Here is a 22,158-nt window from a genome sequence, read left to right on the forward strand (position 1 = left end):
TGCAGATTTGTCGTTGGAAGTTAATTGGTGGATATTATGTTGCTTTCAGTACCTTGCTTATATCATTGAGAAGTATGCAATAGTAATTTAGTAAATAGCACTCTTGTTCTACTTTAGGCACCACCCAGAGCACCAACCTTATTTCTGGAAGTTGATTGAAGGCAAAGAAAATAATAGATGTTGCTATACAACATATAATGTTCCCCATTCATTATGACTGTCACTAATTAATAAAATCTCAAGAGATGTTTCTCTTTTGTAAGTCTGCTTCCTTCACAGAATCGTGTAAGTAAGCCTGTCTGCGGCCATTTCAAAATCTGAATCATAATCCAGAAAAAATGTGACTAACACATGGTTGGATTTGATGTTGCTCAACTGGATGTAACCCACCCTCTAACTGTAACCTGAATAAATCCTGAGACCCCACATGGTCCGGATTCTGCCTGGAGTCTCTTTCAAACAAAACGTGTCCCAATCCCAGAAGCATTGAAGAATAACCTTTCTCTTTAATCTAGGTTCTTCTAAAAGGCATGGCTTAAGGGTTTTATGCTTTACGCTACATAAACAGTTTCTCCAAAATTCTTTGTAGCCACCTTTTCCTCTACCTACCCTCATGGCTTCTGCTGAAACCTCTCTTTATCTTTCTTATCTAACATATTTTGTCATTAACCATGAGGCTTTCCTCATTTTTTTTTTTATCATGGAGATGTAATTCATATGCTGTTTTCCTGCCCTTTTTTTTTTTTTTTTTAAGACAGGGTCCACTTTGGGAGGCCAAGGCGGGGGCGGATCACAAGGTCAGGACTTGGAGACTAGCCTGACCAACATGGTGAAACACCATCTCTACTAAAAATACAAAAATTAGCCAGGTATAGTGGCACGCGCCTGTAATCCCAGCTACTCAGGAGGCTGAGGCAGGAGAATCGCTTCAACCTGGGAGGCAGAGGTTGCCTTGAGCCAAGATCGCGCCATTGCATTCCAGCCTAGGTGACAGAGCAAGACTCAGTCTCAGAAAGGAAAAAAAAAAAGATAGCATCTCACTCTGTCGCCCAGGCTGGAGTACAGTGGCGCAATCATAGTTCACTGCAGCCTCGGACTCCTGGCCTGAAGGGATACTCCAGCCTCAGCCTCCCAGATAGCTAGGACTACAAGTGTGTGACACTGTGCACAGCTAATTAAAAAAAAAAAAAAATGTTTTGGAGACAGGATGTCACTCTGTTGCCCAGGCCAGTCTTGAACTCCTGGTTTCAAGCAATCCTCCCGCCTCAGCTTTCCTCCTTACTTTTGATCAGACACAAATATTCTCACTCTTCCAAATTTAGGAAAGTATGTGCTTCACCACCTCCAGGCTCAAAGTACCCTTAATGGATTTCCTTTCCTGCTTTCTAGCTAGACTGTACCTCTCTAGGATAATCTGCAGCTCTGTTCCGTTTGATTCCTGAATATCCTTTATTTCCTGCATGGAAAACATCCTCAGAAATAAAGTTCATGGCTCTGCGTGGCGGCTCACACCTGTAGTTTCAGCACTTTGGGAGGCTGAGGTGGGGAGATTGCTTGAGCCCAGGAGTTCGAGACCCACCTGGGCAACATGGCAAAACCCTGTCTCTACTAAAAATACAAAAAATTAGCTGGGTGTGGTGGTGGGTGCCTGTGGTCTCAGCTACTCAGGAGGCTGAGGTGGGATTGCTTGAGCCTGGGAAGTGGAGGTTGCAATGAGCCGAGATTGCACTCCAGCCTGGGCGACAGAATGAGACTCCATCTCAAAAAGAAAGAAAGAAAGAAAGTTCTTTGCTTGACTCTGGTTGCCTTTCTTGTGAGAAATTCTAATATAGATTTCCCGTGAATAAAATTTTCTACCTACAATAGTAACAGTACCCACCGTTTATGCACTACAGTGGCTAAACTCTTTGCAGCATCACATTTAATACTCACATTGAATAATACTAAAGTTATCTCCATGTTATAGATAAGAAAACTGTGACCCAAAAGAATAAAGCAATTAATTGCAACTAGTAAGTAATGGATTTGGTATTTGAACCCAGGCAGTTTGATTTTAGAATTTGATTTCAGAATTCTTTCTTTCGGGAGTGATATGAACTTGTTTACCCGTTTTGCCCTGTTTGATGTGCTCCTAAATATGGAGGAGAGGGATGCTCCTGAGTAGGAAGAATATACAAATAGATCATTAATTAGGTGTTCTCTTGGTCCCGTGTTACATATATATGAGGAAAACACAAATTCTGAACCAAAGCCACCAATCTCAATAATGAGAGACACCTTACTGTTCACGATCACTCCTGACACTTTTCGCACGCTGTTGAATTGTTTACATTGCCTATGTTAATCTCTTCACGTTCAGCCCAAAAGAAAGGAGCACCAAATGTAAGATGGTGTCTTGCTTCTCAGTACTGTCGTTCTGCTACCTCTATTGTTCTGTATTTATGAGCCTTCTTAAAACTCACCCTGGATGAATGGCAAGGCTTTCCTATGTGTCCCTAGCCAGTCATTTTATGAACAAGGGAATTTGCCATTTTCTTTCAATGTTTTGATCAACAACAAAGATGAATGTAGGGCCTAATTATTTGGAATTCAATTGCACAACGCTGGAAAGCGCCAGTTTGGTTGTTGGCATCAGGCCCTGTGGTATGCCAAAGAAGAATGACCCCACTAGGTAGGGCTCTAGCTTTGAAGACAGCTGGTCAAAGGGCTTGAGAATTTTGGCTTAGATCACATCACAATGGTATCAACAATGTACCAGTGTACAGTCTACCAGCAAGAGAACTTTCTTGACCTTTCAACTTCCTTTAGCTGTTCCAAGGGTCAGAAACAGCGTTTGCTGGCTTTTTTCATGATTGTTAAAGAGGAGAGGCTTTGCATGACATAATACTCCAAAAATCCCCCAGGGTCATTTTAGAAACAATTGCCCCGGGGTCTGGCTGGACCATTTGACGTACATTGTAAAGCGCAGACCATATCTTGCCACAGTTACCTGCTGCACAACTCATGTGGTGTGCATGGGTTTAAATTTCTCTCAGAGATAGAACAACAAGAAGGCAGTTATGGTGTGTACTGGAAATGACACTTGACTTATAGTCAGAAACGGGTTCAAATTCCAATTTTATCACTTATTTACTTATTTGAACAAATCTCTTCAATTCTTGGAACCTTAATCTCCTCATTTGTAATATAAGAATAATTACGTATAATATTTAACTCAAAGGGTTTTTTAGGCTAAAATGATTTTTTTAAACATGTAATATTCAAACAGAAACACCCTTTTAAGGTATTTTACCACATTTTCTCGTGGTCCAAACCAAGGTTTCATTTCAGTAAATGGAGTGACTGACAGGTCTTACTTGCTATAGCTTTATCCCTATTCCTTCCCCTCTACTCTGGGCTTCTCTATGAAAAATCAAATAAGGAATTTTAATGTTAACTTTCATTCAAACACGTACACATATAAAAAACCACACAACAGTATTTGTATTTTATGGCCAGAATTTCCCCCATACCCCTCCAGTGATATCAAAGCTTTAAAAATTGAAAAGTACTTCATTTTTTAAAAGAGAAGAAAAAAAGATTGTGAATTCTTGTTTACTACTGTGCCTCCTGAATTAGACATTAGGAAACTCAGAATTCTAGCCATTCAGCAGGTCTAGCAACATTATTTTCTCAATTGGGCTCCTCAACTCTTTAGCAATTATGTTTACATTTTTTGTGACATCACCTAATCTAGAACAGATTCCTCAGTTATGATGGCTTTTAGTGACTGGAAATGAGGTAGTAGGAAACCCACCTGGAGAGCCTCCCTTCTGCAGATACCTCTGTAGATCTCCAGATTGCCTGCATGTCTCAGAGTCCAAAATTTGCAGAAGCAGTCCCCAGGATGTTTTTGGTTATGTCATAGGCAGTGGGTTCCTTGCTGCCTCTACCCCACACTTACCCACATTATTTGTGAAAGCTGTAGCTTGTCCTCCATATAGGGAGGGGGGTGGGGGAGTGAATATGGATACCTGGCAGCATACCCTTTTAGAAAGATTTCTGATGCCTGTGTAATATTAAACTCTCTTATATAATTATGCTTATTAACATGAACCTACCACTACATTTCTCAAAACAACAGAATGACTTTACCAATTAATAGAGTCCTACTATGTAGTTCTCTGATGTTTATGAAGAAAGGTCACATGTGTTTGATCTCTTGAAAAAAGTATTAAGTAGGATTTCTAAACCATTACATATTAAAACACATACACAGCTGGGGTGGAGGGTACTATACTAGTTAAGAGCATGATCAGTCAGAAAAAGTCTAGAAAAGAGGGGAAAGACAGGAAGAAAATAATATAACTGAACACATGATAAAATTGCAGGAATAAGTTAAACAAAAATAAATGTGACTAGGTTAAATTCTTCTAATAAAATCAGTGACTCTCATTGTTTAAAAAGATAATCTAGCTATATATCATCTTTAGGAGTCATATGTACAGCAAAATAACACAGAAAGGATGAAAAGGGGATAGGTTAGAGAATGCTAACTAACAAAACAAAAATCAGGACAGTAATATTAATATTTAAAAATGTAGGATTGAATGTAAAAAAAATACTAAATGAGACATAGAATAAGAAATACAAATCCAACAAGAGGATTTAACAATAATGAACCTTTACGCACTGAGTATCCTAGCACTGAAAAATCTGTTAAAAATACAAATAAAATAATACAGGCCAGGCATGATGGCTCACGCCTATAATCCCAGAACTTTGGGAGGCCAAGGTGGGCGGATCACTTGAGGTCAGAAGTTGGAAACCAGCATAGCCAACATGCAAAACCCGGCTCTACTGAAAATACAAAAATTAGCCAGCTTAGTGTTGCGTGCCTGTAATTCCAGCTACTTGGGAGGCTGAGGCTCGAGAATCGCCTGGACCCAGGAGCGGAGGTTGCAGTGAGCTGAGATTGCACCACTGCACTCCACCTTAGGTAATGGAGTGAGACTCTGTCTCACACACACACACACACACACACACACACACACACACACACAATACATATAAATAAAATAAAAAAATTTAAAATACAAATGAAATTTTTCATCATGATAGTGGGAGACTAACAAAATGCTTTCAATATTTCATCAAGTAGACAGAAATAAATAGGAACAGAATATTTGAATAGCATTTTTCCAGTATCGTTATTGACTTAACCCAACAAATAGGACATACACACAATTTTTTTAAAAGATCATGGAGCATTTACAAAAATTGATTAAATAACCACAAAGAAGATGTCCAATTAACAAAAAATAGACATGTATTGGCCGCATATAATAGTATAGTAGCATTGAAAATTAACACAAGATGGTTCCTTCCCCCACCTCCATCTAGCACTTAGAAATTAAGGTATGATCCTTCTAAATAATCCTTGGGTCAAGAAAACCAGTACTAAAACTATGGACTATTTAAAAGTTAACAATGAGAATATAATGCATCAAAATGTGTGGAATAGGACTAAAAAAACACTTAAATAAGTTAAGGCTTTTATTTAAAAGGACCAGAAAAAATAAGATTGTGACTTAAGAAGCTAATAAAATAAAGCAAAACAAAGTGGGGAGAAGGAAATAATGAACGTGGAGGAGGTGCCAGGTGCAGTGGCTCACACCTATAATCCCAGTGCTTTGGGAGGCTGAGGTAGGAGGATCATTTGAGGGCAGGAGTTCGAGGTTTCCGCAAGCTATGATCATGTCTCTTGCACTCCAGCCTGGGCGACAGAGGGAGACCCAGTCTCAACAACAACAACAACAAAAAAGGCCGGGCACAGTGGCTCATGCCTGTAATCCCAGAACTTTGGGAGGCCGAGGTGGGTGGATCACAAGCTCAGGAGATGGAGACCATCCTGGCTAACACAGTGAAACCCCTTCTCTACTAAAAATACAAAAAATCAGCTGGGCATGGTGGTGGGCGCCTGTAGTCCCAGCTACTCGGGAGGCTGAGGCAGGAGAATGGCGTGAACCTGGGAGGCGGAGCTTCAAGTGAGCCGTGATTGCGCCACTGCACTCCAGCCTGGGCGACAGAGTGAGACTCCATCTCAAAAAAAAAAAAAAAAAAAAAGTGGAGGAAGGAAATAATGAAGATAAAGCAGAAGAAAATTAGAATTAAAAATAAAATAAAATAAAAATAAAAAAAGAAAATTAGAATTGACAGGAAAGCAAGAATGCAGGGTCCCCAGGAGAGCTGCTGCAGTGAGAATGGAAAGCTGAGATAAGGGGATATTAGACACTATCCTTGCCCTCCTTGCAGCTTAGGTTTGGTTGAGGTGAAAGGCATGTGCAGAAAATACAGAATAGGACTGTATTCAATAAAGTGGTCATTTATGAATATAGCAGTTGGTATTCTATCTATAGTATGGTAAATCTCTCTATAGCAAAGAGTAGCAGCTAGGCTCTGAGTCTCTGCACTGATAGAACTGAACCTGTATGTTGGCTTCAGACTTATCAAGAGACTCTGGAGAGGTTAGTTAACCATGTAAATCTTGATTACTCTGTCTGTAAAGTGGAGATCACAGTACCTACCTCACAGGATTATAATGAGAATTAAATGAAAATATGTATATAAAGCACTTGGCTCAATGTCAAAGCATGTGGCACAGGCTTGGTAAATGGTTGCTGAAAAAAGTCAGTGCAGCATCTCTTCCAGTCCCTCCTGGGTACTGGTGAGATGAGTAAGGCACTATCAGTATTTTGGTACACTTTATGCAGGAGTGGGACAGTAAATAGTATTTAGAGTAGCCAAGTTCTGCCTACCTGGATGAAAAGATTGGGCATTTTGTCTGTGATCATTTGTAAGATATGCCAGTGGGAAATGGTTGAATTAGTCTCTGTCCATTAAAAGAAAAAAGATCTATAAAACATCACGCTCCCAAAATAACAGTGGTTCATTAGCTGGAGAGAAAATCCTGGCCACAGAGAGGGGACTCCTGGTCAGTCCTGCCACTGTGCACTTATTTGTCTGTCTCAGTAGGAAAACAGAAGCAAGGAGACCTTTGGATCTGCCTGCTGACCAGTCAGCACATTTGCTCCTCATCAGCCAGACTGAAACTCCATTCTCACAACCCCTCAGCATCAAATATTAGGTTGCTCAGGCATGATAATGGACTCATGACATCTTGGAAAAGTAATAGAGTAAACACAAAAGGAGTCAGTAAACCCAGAAAAGAATTTAACACCTTCCCTCATCCTTCTGCACATGGATATCCAATGTTCCCAGCACCATTTATTGACGAGAATGTCTCTTACCCAGTATGTGTTCTTGGCACTTTTGTTGAATGGCAGTTGAGTGTAAGTGCAGAAATTTATTTCTGGGCTCTGTTCTGTTCTATTGGTCTATGTGTCTCTTTTTATTCTAGTACATGCAGTTTTGGTCACTATTGTTTTGCAGTATATTTTGAAGTCAGATATGCCTTCAGCTTTGTTCTTTTTGCTCAGGATTGCTTTTGCTCTTTTGGATCTTTTATGGTTTCATATGAATTTCAGGATTTTTTTCTGTTTCTGTGAAGAATGTCATTGGTATTTTGATAGGGATTGCATTAAGTCTGTAGATTGCTTTGGGTAGGTTGGCCATTTTAACAATATTAATTCTTTAAATTAAATTTAAATTATTTAAATTAAAGAACTAAAATTAAAGGGGGGAGGGACAGCATTAGGAGATATACCTTATGTAAATGACGAGTTAATGGGTGCAGCACACCAACATGGCATGTGTATACATATGTAACAAACCTGCACATTGTGCACATGTACTCTAGAACTTAAAGTATAATAATAATAAATAAATACATACATACATACATACATAAAAAATAAAAAAAAATCCATGAACATGGGATATCTTTTCATATATTTGTGTCCTCTTCAATTTCTTTCATCAAAGTTTTATAGTTTTTAGTGTAGACTTCTTTCACCTTGGTTAAGTTCATTGTTAGGTATCTCTTTTTGTAACTATTGTAAATAGAATTGTCTTCTTGATTTCTTTTATAGATAGTTCACTATTAGCATATAGAAATACTATTGATTTTTATGCGTTGATTTTGTATCCTGCAACTTTATTGAATTTGTTTATTAGTACTTACAGTTTTTTGGTGGTGTCTTTAGGGTTTTCTATATCTAAGATCATGTCATCTGCAAACAGGGACAATATGACTTTCTCTTTTCAAATTTGGATGCTTCTATTTATTTCTCTTGCCTAATTGCTTTGGATAGGACATGCAAAGAATGACGCTAGATCCCTACCTTTCATCACATACAAAAATCAACTCAACATAGATTAAATACATAAGTGTGAAACCTGAAGCTGTAAAACTACTAGAAGAAAACATAGGGAAAATGCTTCTTGACGTTGGTCTGGACAAAGTTTAAAAATAAGACCTCAAAAGCATGGGCAACAAAGCCAAAATAGACAACTGGGAATACATCGAGCTAAAAAGCTTTTGCACGCAAAGAAAACTATTCTCCTACCAAATGGGAGAAAATATTTGCAAACCATACATCTGACAAGGGGTTAATATCCAGGCTATAGAAGGAACTAATAGCAAAAAAAAAAAAAAAACAAAAAAACAAACAAAAAAAGAAAAACAAATAACTTGATTTAAAATGGGCAAAACTGTAATCCCAGCACTTTGGGAGGATGAGATGGGAGGATCCCAGGAGTTCGAGACCACTCTAGGTGACAAAGTGAGACTCCGTCTCTACAGAAAATTTAAAAACTAGCCAAGCATGATGTCACATGCCTCTAATCTCAGCTACTCAAGAGGCCAAGGCAGGAGGTTCACTTAAGCCTGAGAGTTTGAGGCTGCAGTGAGCTATGATCATGCCACTAGACTCCATCCTGGGTGACAGAGCGAGACCCTGTCTCAAAAATAAAAGTGAGCAAAAGACCTTAGTAGACATTTCTCAAAAGAAGACATACAAATGTCCAGCATCACTATTCATCAGGGAAATGCAAATCAAAACCACAGTGAGATATACTTCACTCTATTCAGAATGACTATTGTCAAAAGAACAAAAGGAAACAAGTGTTGGGCGAGGATGTAGAGAAAAGGGAATACTTATCACTGTTGGTGGAACTGTAAGCTAGTACAGCCATTATGGAAAATAGTATGGGTCAGGATCTGGAAGAATTTACAAAAAAGAAAAAAGAAACAAATGAACAAAAAAGAAAGGAGTATGGAGATTTCTAAAAAATATTAAAAATAGCATGACCATATGATCCAGCAGTCCCACTACTGGATATATATATCCAAAGGAAATGAAATCATTATGTTGAAGAGATATCTGCCCTCCGTGTTTATTGTAGCACTGTTTACAATAGCCAAGATGTGGGAATCTGCGTAAATGTCCAACAAATAAAACGTGGTATATATACACAATAGAATACTATGCAGGCATAAAAATGAATAAAGTCCTGTCATTTGTGACAACATGGATGAAGCTGGAGGACATCATATTAAGTGAAATAAGGCAAACACAGAAAGACAAATAACCACATGCTCTCACCCATATGTGGAATCTTAAAAAAAAAAAAAGGTTCATATCATAGAAGCAGAGAATAGAACAGATGGTTACTAGAGATTGGGGAGGGAGGGGAAGATGGGGTCAACAAGTACAAAGTTACAATTAGACAGGAGGAGTGAATTCTGGTGCACTCTTGCACAGTAGGGAGGCTATGGTTAATGGTAAAATATTGTATTTTATAAAATAGCCAGGAGAGAGGTGTTTGAATGTTCTCATCATAAATAAATAATAAATGCATGAGTTAATGGATATGCTAACTACCCTGATTGGATCATTATACAATATAGATATGTATCAAAATATCACATTGTACCCCATAAATGTGTACAGTTACAATGTCAATTTAAAAAATAAAATTAAATAGACTCCCCTTTTTAATTTATATCAATATCTGTATTTTATCTATATTTAGGACTTGATGAGAATTTGTAGCTTGAGGTAAAGTTAGAATATGTTTGGAATAGAATGTATCTTGGGATTTTTTAATGTCTGCACATGCTACACATCAAACCACTTTAGTCAAAATATTTGTTCAGTGGGAAAAAAATCAGTGAAAATAAATTACATCTCTTAGTCCAAACAAAAAGTAATTGACTGATCTATTTCCTCTCAGGAAACTACCAACTTGCATTTTAATTCAACAATGCTTTATTCTGTTGCTCAAATTGCTCCAGCCTTGGCCACTGGGAGCTCTTACCATTGGTTTCTGTGCTCCTTTGACATACTCCTATCAATATTTTTTTCTTTTTTGTTTTTAAGTACTTCCTCACTTTCCAGCATACCTTATATACTATAAGGTATAACATAGTTCTCATATATCCTATGCCCAGTCTCCCCTATTATTAACTTCTTAAATTTAGTATGATACATAAGTACCAATTAATAAACCAATAGTGATACATAATTATTAACTAAAGTCCACAGTTTATTCAGATGTCCTTAGTTCTTACCTACTGTCCTTTATCTGTTCCAGGATCCCATATATGTATATATATATATATGTTTTATATATATATGTTTTATATATATTATATATATAATATATATGTTTGATATATATTATATATGTTTGACATATATAATATATGTTTTTTATATATATTATATATATGTTTGATATATTATATATATGTTTTATATATATATTATATATATATGACATCAAATTAATAACAGGTAAGGAGGAAAAAAAGACATGACATTAAATGTGCACTTTGGTTCCAGGAATGTTAAAAATATGTAGGGGAAAAAACACTACCAGCACAACCATGCATCTTGGGATTAAGCCAGTGCAGAATTTCACTCACTTGGTATTATGGTGGTTTTTTTTGTTTGTTTGTTTGTTTTGAGACGGAGTCTTGCTCCGTCGCCCAGGCTGGAGTGCAGTAGCGCAATCTTGACTCACTGCAAGCTCCACCTCCCGGGTTCATGCCGTTCTCTGCCTCAGCCTCCCAAGTAGCTGGGACTACAGGCACCCGCCACCATGCCCGGCTCATTTTTTGTATTTTTAGTAGAGACGGGGTTTCACCATTTTAGCCAGGATGGTCTCGATCTCCTGACCTCGTAATCCACCCGCCTAGGCCTCCCAAAGTGCTGGGATTACAGGTGTGAGCCACTGGTATTATGGTGTTTTGCAGCTGGTAGAGGCCAGGTAGGTAGGACTAATTTTATGAATGTAATTAAACAACATTTTTTATTAATACACATGAGCAGAACTAATTAAAATTGAAGACACATGTTTTCTCAGGCCCATCAGTTTATTTTTGTATTCTTTTGTCAAAACAAAACAAAAAAAGAAACCAAAATCATAAACAGTTGGGGAGGTACTATACATGGTGAGCCTGGAGCATCTTGTAGTGCTGGAAAGTGAGGAAGTACTTAAAAACAAAAAAGAAAAAAATATTGATAGGAGTATGTCGAAGGAGCACAGAAACCAATGGTAAGAGCTCCCAGTGGCCAAAGCTGGAACAATTTGAGCAACAGAATAAAGTACTGTTGAATTAAAATGCAAGGCATAAAATAAATATCCATTCAGCCATACTAGTATAAATAAATGATTGAATACATTAATAAATATGTAGAAGAGACAAATCTTCCATGCAGAAGGATTCCAAATAATTTATATAGACACTCTACCCTGAAGGACTTTCTTCCAAAGAGTATGATATGGAAAGGTGGGGAGAAGCAGGGAGCAACTTTACAGTGGAGAAAACTGACATGCACTGCCTCAGCCAGGTGATCAAGGGCAACACCAGCAGTATTAAATCATGTGGATAGTACATATATCTGATGCGATGTGACTAAAATGGCACTTTACCTGTGTGATCCTCCTCCAAATAACCCATAACCCCAGTCTTACCAAGAGAAAAACACCCATTTGTGTGCCTAATTGTGGCACTTTCTACAAAATACCAGACTAGTGTTTCTCAAAACTGTCATGGTTGTCAAAAACAAGGAAAGCCTGAGAAACTGTCACAGCCAAGTGGAGCGTAAGAAGGCACGATGACTAAATGTAATGTGAAGTCCTGGATGGGCTCCTGGAACAGATAAAGGACAGTAGGTAAGAACTAAAGACATCTGAATAAACTGTGGACTTTAGTTAATAATTGTGTATCACTATTGGTTTATTAGTTGGTACTTATGTATCATACTAAATTTAAGAAGTTAATAATAGAGGAGACTGGGCGTAGGATATATGGGAACTCTGTACTGTCTTCTCAGTTTTTCTGTAAATCTGTAACTGTTCTGAAATATAAAGTGTATTAAAATTTTTAAATGCCTAACCAGAAAAAAAAATTATGGACTGAAAGCCAGGTTAGGGATTTTAATGGAAAATTATAAAGCATTTTATTAAGGCCTTTAAAAATTCCACAAGAACACAGCTTAAGCAGAACATATGCAGCTGCTTAGTTGAAAAATGGAACTGGCAGCTTAACCCAGAATGTGAGACTTCTAAATACATTCAAATTGAGTCATTATCATTTTTCATCTATGTAGTATTTTGTTTTTCCAAAGTTCTTGCAATTTCTGACTCCAAGATGGCAAAATTTTACCATTATTCCTATTTTAAAGTTAATGCCATGTCTATAGCTTGGACAGCCATTTTGACTCAACTGTCTAATCTAAATGTCATTTCAATCAGAAAACCAGCCATCAACTGTCAAAATGGTAAAAACAGTTATGTGTGTTTTCAAAGCCAGAAGTGCAATCATGTGGTGAGACTTCAGGGTTTTACTGTTGTCCACAGTTCTGAGTCCCAGGACTGGTTTCCTTACTCGGTATTCTCCCATGGAAAACTTCATCGGGGAATTATACAGTAATATTTTCAAGACTTGGAATATGTCTACAGTTACCTTTCTAAAAAACAACAAAAAAAATCCATTTAAAAGCATTTTTAAAAAAATAATCATGCCAGGGTAGCCAAATAGAAGCAACTTTGGGGTTTTTGCAGAGTCAAGTCTTACAAATTGTGGAATATTCCCCTTGGTCCAGGAGATCATTTGACTCCCATACACCACTTCCTATATCCACAAATTCCAGTATGTTTGGACCGTCCTGATGGCTGGGAGAATCACAAAAAGAAACAGAAGGCACCAGTGAGTAGAACAAGAAAGCTAGATATGGTGCCCTTGGGCCTGTTGCTTAGTCCCTGCGCCAGCTCTCTCCAGCCTCTCCAGCTGTACAGGGCAGAGAGGGTCACAGCCGGCACACTTCTGGTGCTCTTGTCAGGCCACCATCAGAGCCCCCATGGCCAGGACTCACACGCTGCCAGGAACCCAGCACCATCCTGGAGGAAGATGATGCCCAGCCCTTTCAAGGGAAACCAAAAGGCTGGCATATTTTGGAGGTCAGCAGGAGGGAAATGTCTCCCAGTTATTTAGCCCTGGAAGGCTGAGAATACAGTGGTTTTGTTTTCCGAACCAACAGTTGGGGCACACTGTCTGACAGCATGACCACATGTGAACTTGAGAGAGTCCCAGGAAATTCAGGGTGTGTAGCCATGGTTGCTGCAGGATCCAGAAATATGAACCAAGGCCTGAGTGTGTTCCCTTGATGTTGGTGCCCTCCAGAGAGGAGTGTGGGGACATCCTGGGTGCAGCACCATCGAGGGCCCTTCCTCAGCTGCCCTGAGGGTGGCAGTCCCAGGGACTGTCCTAATGACAGCAGAGCACCCAAGCCCCAGGCTCCTCTGTGAGTGCTCTGCCCCTTCTCAGCTGCTGAACTCCAGTCTCAAGATAGGCGACCCTGGGGCTCAAGACTGTCTCTCCCTTCCCCCTTCAGGTTCCTCTGGAGTCAGGAGTGCCTGGAGTCCAAGCATGACTTCCCCCTGGCTTATCTCCTCTTTACCTGTGTCCTGGGAACACCTGAAACAAGCTGGGGGAGACAATCATTTCTGCAGACACAGGGTTACCCCCATGTGAAGCAAGCAGCAAATTGATCTTATCACATGCCTCTGACCGGTTAGGGAGGCGAGTCAAAGAAGGTGCAGTGAGGAAGTATAATGTCACATGCAACATTTACAGGAAACTGGCTAGAAGACAGCAGGGGAACTCGAGAAGTTGGTTGTTTTCAGCAGATTAAAACAACACAGGTTAGTGCTTTTTCCCCCCTGGAAAACTTTTCGTAGCCACTCTAAAATACCTAATTCTCTTTCTTTGAACTGTCTTTAACGATTTCTCTAATGTGAAGAACTTGCTTTTTGGCTTTGAATGTAAGAGCCAGTGTACAGCTGTTAACTGCACATTGTTAGAGGAACAAACATTGAGCCATTATGGTGAAAATGAAATTCTCAGAATCTCTTGCTTCCCTGTTTAGAACTTCTCTGCTTCTGAAAGAACAAAACTTCAGATGTTCTTTAAATAACGTATTTCGTGGAATTCAGCTAGGCCTCTTGTCATTTTTACCTGTTAATGTAAATATGAAACGGGACAGATCAGCCTGTGTTTGCAGACATCTGTGGGGCATTCAAAGGGTGTTAGAAAATACAGAAATACTGTGCATAAAAATGTGCTTGCGAGGTTATATGCAAAAGTTTGTTGTTTGGTGGGGTTTTCATCTCATAAAACTCATCTTTTGGCTTGTATTTCATGTTAAAATAGTATGTCATTATAAATTCTTGTTTCCTTTTTTTATTTTTTCTACTGTCCTCCTTCCCCCTTTTCTTTCCTTCCTTCTTTTACTAACACAAAACAGGAGTAGAGAAGCAGCAGTAGGGACAGCTTGAATATGAGACGAGGAAATCCTTTTCCCGGCACCAGAGTTTAAGAAGCAGGCACAGCCCACAGCAAAGCCAAGCAGGCCCTGAAGAGGCCGTGAGGTGTGACGGTTGCCACAGCTTTATGTCTTCGGCCTTGTGCTTCCTAGAGAAGAGTCTGCAAAAGAGCCAGAAAGATGGCTAGAGGGTTGGGAAGCAGCAGTCCAGAAACATAGAAAGGGCCCAAGATTATTCTTCCTGAGGCCAATGAGGGACAGTTTAATTACGCAGTGGCCTGCTGCTTTCAGACCTATATGTGGAAAAAGGAAACATCTCAAATCCAAGTTAAGAGAAGGAAGTTCCTACATTATTGTACTGCTGTGCAGCTCTAGGACAAGTTAGCCAGAGAGGCTGCTGAGCTCTTTCTGGGTGTTTTTGGGAAACACACTAGACGGCATCTTTGACTGTGTTGTTGTGTTAACTGAGACAGGGAGGATAAGGAGGAGAGGAGAGCAAGATCAGGAACTTCCTGTTTCATGTCTTCATTCCAGCCCAAAGTGTTGTAAAATGTGTCTGTATGATAAACAACGAAGGGGTGAGGGGCTCGTGGACTCACTTGTTTATATCCTAGTAATGCCAAATAACTAGAACAGTGATGAAAGAGAAAAATCATGGTTGATTCTGTCCTCCAGTTGCCACATTTTTTTCATATTTTACTACCAAGTTGTACAAGAAAATGGAGACGAAGCTGACAGAGAATAAGGGAAGATTCTAAGCTGGACATATCAGCCCTAGTAGTTTCAGAAACCCTGCGCTAGCTCTGTCAGAGCCAGCCCACATTGTCATCAGGTTTGGAGGGATGGAGGGAAGATTGGATTTACCGCTGGTTGGAGCCCTTTGCACAAATGCCTGTAGGAGACACGCACTTGGGAACTGCAGTAGGAAGGCCTCTTGTACCTGGTACTGCCCTTGAGCCCCAGGAAGAGGCTTACAACTTAGCAGTGGCTGGACATCCCTCAAAGGAGCTCTTCTTTCAGTTTTGTTTTGCTTTGTCAGTTGGCTATACAGCCTTGCTGTTCCAGAAGTTTTATATTCTGCAAATCTGCTGCTCATAGTAGAAAGGGACTTTTTATCTTTTTATTTTGTTAGTATACTTTCCAGATGGGCCTGATGTCTTTTTTTTTTTTTTTTTTTTGAGACGGAGTTTTGCTCTTGTCGCCTAGGTTGAAGTGCAGTGGCACCATCTCGGCTCACTGCAACCCCTGCCTTCTGTGTTCAAGCAATTCTCCTGCCTCAGCCTCCCAAACAGCTGGGATTACAGGCATGCATCACCACACGTGGCTAATATTGTATTTTTAGTAGAGATGGGGTTTCACCATCTTGGTCAGGCTGGTCTTGAACTCCTGACCTCAGGTGATGCGCCCACCTCGGCCTCCCAAAGTGCTGGGATTACAGGCGTGAGCCACTGCACCCAGCTGCCTGATGTCATTTTTGTAAATGCATCCTTCCAAAAGCTGTTTGTATTTCTTCTGGGAGTCCTTATTCTTTCCTATTTCTCAGCCCCTTCCCCATCTTTCCACTTTCACTGCACTGTGTTCCTTTGTGTTTGAGATGCAAAATATGGCTTATAAAGTATCATCATTATATAAAACCTCTGATCCCCAGGTTCTGAAAGAACGAGTGGAGACACAGAATGGCAGAAGGTAACAGATCCTGTTGGGTGGTAGAGAGCACCTGGAGTATTAATCTTGTGTGTAATTTTTAGATAGGAATGACTGCCAAGTTGAATACTGAGTTGAGTTTAAAGGTCAAAGTGGAAAGAGATGAAGTCACCTTTAATCTGGAGAAAAAATGGGAATTTTGTGGGGAGGAACAGTATGGACACATTCCTGAACTCTCTAAATAGGAAAGGAATGAGGCTGACTTCACAAATCTCTCTTCTTCCTCAACATAGGCAGGCCTCTCCTCCCTGAATCCCAGATAATACCAGAGTGGCACTGCGGGTCGACATCCACAGATGTCTGGGTGGCCCTGGTTTCAGAGGGATAAAATGGTGATATGTACCAAACATTCATGCTAGTGGGGAAAAGAAAGTTAAACTCTGATAAGTGCAACTTTTACAACTGAACTCATCCTTGGTATCATTTTGAGTTGGCATGAACTAATCTGGAGGCCCAGCTCTCTGGATTTCTCAGAAAGAAGTTCCCGTGCATTTGTAAGGTATTATTGTTATCACCATCATATTGGGAAATACTAAGAACTATAGGTTTTGGGGGAGTTTTAATTGTGATAAAGGACACATAACAAAATTTACCATCTTAACCATTAAGCATACAGTTCAGTAGCATTAAGTATATTCACATTGTGCAACCAATCTCCAGAACTCTTTATTTTGCAAAACTGAACTGACACCCATTAAACAACAACTCCCCATTCCCTTTCCTCCAGCTCTTGGCAGCCACCATTCTACTTTCTGTCTTTATGAATTTGACTTCTCTAGGTACCTCATATAAGTAGAATTATATAATATTTGTCTTTCTATTTCTGCTTTATTTCACTTAGCGTAATGTCCTTAAGGTCCGTCTATGTTGTTAGCACGTGTCAAACATTCCTTCCTTTTTAAGGCCAAACATATTTGTATGTATATATCACATTTTCTTTATCCCTTCATTCATCAGTGGACATTTGGGCTGCTTCTACTTTTTCACTGTTGTGACAATGCTGCTACGAACGTGGGTTTGCACATATCTCTTTGAGATCCTGGATTCAGTTCCTTTGGTATGTCCCCAGAAGTGGAATTGCTGAATCATAGGTAATTCTGTGTTTGGCTTCTGAGAATTATCCAGCAATTGTGTCTTCTTATACCACTCTTCCTCCTAAAACACAAACTTGAAGATACCTCCTATTATAAGATCATTATCATTTTTCTTCAAGAATGCCTCAAACAAAATGTTCATGTCTTGCTTCTGAGCAGTAAGGATGCAGAGGGGACTTGGGCTGTTGTCCCAGCAAAAGGAGCAAGACCAATGGGGCTATTCTGGAGGGGTGGCCATGGTAGGTGTTTGGATTACAGATTCTGTGCAAGAAAGTGATAGGAAAGATGTGATAGACAGCCTGACACATTGCTGTGTGGTGATTCTTTTGCTGGAGATGTTGTCTCCTAACTAAAATACCATGAATACTAATGTATACTCTGTAACACTACCAGGGAAGGGATTGCCTATGTGCCTGATTGATTTTTTACTCTGCCATTTCAATTTCCCTCTATTTTGTCATCAGTCAGAAGGTTGGTGCTGTTTAAAGGGAAAAAAAAAAAAGCTCTAAGTGTCCCCTTCTCCCAAAAAAAGGAACCAGAAAATGACAAGAAGAGTTGCATTTGTTTATGAAAGTGCATAGAAAGCTTTTCCTGGAAAAGAATAAACTGGGAAAAGATGAGTCCTTGAAGTAGAACCCTGTCATAATGCAACAAACTGAATTTAAGAGGCATCTGTTCCCAGCTTATACAACATCCAGTACCAGTTCCACAGTAGGTATTCACATTACCACTCAGATTGTTATTTCTCAATGCTAATGAGAAGCTACTGCTTTGAGACTGTCTAACTAGCTAGATACTTACCAGACTTTGTTTTGATATTTTCTGGTATGAATTAGGCTTCCTTTCTAGTTGTGTTCATGCCAAAGGAACTGAATCCAGGATCTCAAAGATTTTAATATGACATTTTAAGTTAACTCATTGTATTGTTTTGTAACCTAGTGTGGCTTAAAAACGGAGCCATTTGTTATAGTAGGTTATGTGTTTGCACACACAAATATACGTGTGTGTATGTGTGTGTGTATAATGGGAGGAATTCTCTAGAGCATATGTTTCCTAAATTAGAAGTCACTAAGTGATATCTTGGAGCCTACAATTATTTGGAATACTGCTATCTTCAGACTAGGAGGTTATGCATGTATTATACATAGAGATTCATTTGGGGAGTTTGCTAGTAAACTGTAATTCTTTCAGTAAGTCACTGCTTTATTGAATGGTGAAGATTTGGAGTGTCTTCTTTGATTTCCAGGCCAACAATGGATAGATCTGGTCTTCCTTGAAGCCTTTAGAGACCTGTAGAATGAACTTAACTTCTGAAAATTGGGTGCAGGGCCAATAGAGGGGCTGCTCAATACCTCACCAGCCTGCTATGTGGAAGGCTAGATGGAGGGGCTGCTAAAGGAAGAGAACTGCTGTTCCAACTCCGCCTCCTCCCTGCAGTGTGGCTGCTTAGGCAAGTCCCAGTTTAGAAGTCATCTAACTAAGTGAACATTCTTGAGCTGCCACCAGACCTCTCCTAAAACTTTTTTCTAAGCAAACAATGTATGCTTTCAGACTTTCTCTTCTTCCCTCTTATTTTCCCCTTCTCTCCACTCCCTACTTTCGCCTCTGCCATTTCACGCCCATCACCTTGTGAAAGCTCAGGGCAGAGTTTATCTACATGGACAGCATGCTTCCTTCCCTGGCCCTGTCTCTGAGCTTTTTATTCCTCTTCCCCAGAGCATTTAATAGCCTTCCCTGCAAAACAGAGGAAAGTCAAGTGTGATGAGCATAGTTATCAGAATAAAACTGTTTAAGAGGTTTTATGTAAGAAAAATAATTTGGAAAATAACAGTGTTTTTTATAAGATCCTGATGAATCAGGAAGGAAAAATAGTTTACTTTTTTTTGATAGAGAGAGACTCACTATGTTGCCCAACTCCAACTGGAGTGCAGTTGCTATTCACAGGTACAGTCATGGCACACTACAGTCTCGAACCCCTGGGCTCAAGCGATTCTCCTGCCTCAGCCTCTCTATGTTTTAAAGACTTCCTTTAAGGGTCCATAAGGAGGTAGCTGTAAGGGAAGGGGAACTAAAAAGGACAGAGGATAATTTTCTCTAAAAGGCAAAAATGTTAGGTTATTCAAAAACTATTTTTTTCCTCTACTTCAGTGCCAGGAACATCTGGCCTCAGGAAAAGTTTAGGAAAGATGCTGTTGTCATCATTTAAAACTTAAAGAGGTAGGTAAAAAATAATCTTGGATTTTTTACAACTAGAAGGGACCTTAGAGAGTTATATCCTTTTATTTTTAGATTTGGAAACTAAGGCCCAGAGAGATTAGGTGATTTGTCTGTGGTCAAAGTAGCTCATTAATGATGGTAGAGGGTGTAGAACAAGGCCCCTGGCTACACACTGGTGACATAAGGGGGAAATGTTGAAGGGCCCCAAGGACTTGGGAATCTGAAAGTAGGTGCCCCTCTGGGATCTACAGAGGCCAGATCTGTGCCTAATGGGAGTAGAGTACCAGATTGAAGATTTGAGGAACTTCCAGAACTCCAGCAAAGTGAGCTCTACATAATTCCTGGAAGACAGCACGGCCATATGGTTGGAGTTTTGTGGGTAGAAAGCTAATCCATCCTACCTGGAGAAAGGCTGTGGGCAATGAACTGGTCCTCATGGAGCAGAGAGGAAAAATTTCCAATGGTTGCCCAGTATTGGCCTGGAAAATAGGTCCTGAATCTTGTGGACATGAGTGTGGATTGGTAAGTATGGATGAAGATCTTTTGTGAAGTATGTGCTGTGATGCATTACCAGGGCTCACCACGGCATGGATTAAGCAGTCCTCAGAAGGGTTAGCCATCCTTAGCACTGATTCCAACACCCCTGAACCACATTCTGAATGCTAAGTCAACTTCCTGGGTACCATTAGCTCAAAAAGGTAATTCTGGACAATGGACATCGTCACTGGAAAGAAATGGCTTTTTTTTTTTTTATAGATTCCGGGGTGCCCAGCAGCCTCTTGTGAATTTTTACTCAGACATTCTGAGTCTGATCCCTCTGGCTCCCAGATAAAAGGGAAATTTGGGGACCTCTATGACAATGGTCTGTGCTTGATGTAGTGTTCTACCCCTCCCCAAGAATGCCACTCTTAGGGGTCTTTTCAGGGTAAACAGCGGCCTCTCCTAAGTGTCAGGCCTACTTTGTTGTTGCTCCTCTTCAAAATGCCACAAACGTTATTAAAATAAAAAATGAGATATAATACATGGGTCCTGCTATTAGAAATCACAAGGCCCGGCCAGGTGTGATGTCTCATGCATGTAATCCCAGGACTCTGGGAGGCCAAGATGGCCTTGAGGATTGCTTGAGCCAGGAGTTCAAGACCAGCCTGGGCAATGTAGGAAGACCCCCATCTCTACAAAAAATTAAAAATTAGCCAGGTTTGGTGGCATTCACCTGTGGTTCCAGCTACTCAGGAGGCTGAGGCAGGGGGATCACTTGAGCCCAGCAGGTCAAGGTCAAGGCTGCAGTGAGCCATGATCACACCACTGCACTCCAGCCTGGGTAACAGAGCAAGACTGTCTCAAAAAAAAAAAAAAAAGAAAGAGAGAGAGAGAGAAAGAAAGAGGGAGGGAAGGAGTGAGGGAGGGAAGGAAGGAAGGATGAAAGGGAGGAAGGATGGAAGGGAGGGAAAAAGAGAAAGGAAGAAAGAAAGGGAAAGGAAGAAAGAAAGAGAAAAAAGAGAAAGAAAGGAAAGAAAGAAAGAAGGAAGGAAGAAAAGAAAAAGAAAAGAAAATCATAAGGCCTTTTTTTGGACACTAGTTGTTTTCAAAGTTTTTTCTCTTTGTTTTTCTTGTTTGGCATTTTCCCTTAATTCAGATTTATTTATTAAGTATCTTCCATGTGGATCTTATATTCAAGTTAAGGGATGTGGACGAAAAACAATAAACCTAAAAAATATTAGGTGACGTATATTGGGAATTTAGAAGGGATACATGCTGTGGAGAAAGAAAGAAGTCTAGTGGGGTAAGGAGGAGCAGAGCACAGTGCTGGAGGATGGGTGTAGGTGAGCTGGTAAGGGCAGCCGTCATGGAGAAAATGGTGAGATAATTCACCATGCAGACACATGGGGAAAGCCTGAGGACACAGAAGCGGAACATGCCTGGCGTATTCAAGGAGTAACATGGAGCCAGTAATTTGGAGGTGAGACCCTGGAGGGCCATGTTGGTCATGGCAGGACTCTGGCTTTCCCCCCAGAGTCTGGGAGTGAGGGGAGGATTTTGATCCAAAAAGAGACAATGATCTGACTTTAAATTTAGCAGCTCCCTTTGGCTACTGTATTGAGAATAGACTGTGGGAGCACAAGAGTGGAAGAGAGGGACCAGTTAGGAGGCTATTGAAATACTCCAGTGAGACATGCTGGTGCCATGGACAAGGGTTAGCAGTAAAGATGGTGAAGAGTAATTAGAGTCTGGTTATTTTGAAGGTAGAACCAGCAAGATTGGCAGTTGGATTGAAAAATAATAAGCAGAAGAGAGGAGTTAAGGAAAATAGGAAGTGGCCTAAGCGTAGTAAGAATAGAAATGCCATCAGACTGAGATGGGGAGGGCGG

General features: G+C 40.0%; 1 protein-coding gene across 3 annotated transcripts in view; it reads left to right on the top strand.

The window, feature by feature from the left end:
* The window catches only part of WIPF1 (WAS/WASL interacting protein family member 1), a 124,950-nt gene that overhangs the window by 35,098 nt on the left and 67,694 nt on the right, over positions 1-22,158 (top strand). The window contains exon 1 of one of the 3 annotated variants that reach the window (XM_058440961.1): positions 13,997-14,154. The exons of 1 other annotated variant lie outside the window; for it this stretch is intronic. The gene's annotated coding sequence lies outside the window, so the exon portion shown is untranslated. Of the gene's footprint in view, positions 1-13,996; positions 14,155-22,158 lie in introns of those variants that run through there. One more of the 3 variants, XM_032755329.2, reaches the window with a different exon arrangement.

The sequence above is a fragment of the Hylobates moloch genome, unplaced genomic scaffold (assembly GCF_009828535.3).
Source record: "Hylobates moloch isolate HMO894 unplaced genomic scaffold, HMol_V3 SCAFFOLD_1, whole genome shotgun sequence".
NCBI classification, from domain to species: Eukaryota; Metazoa; Chordata; class Mammalia; order Primates; family Hylobatidae; genus Hylobates; species Hylobates moloch.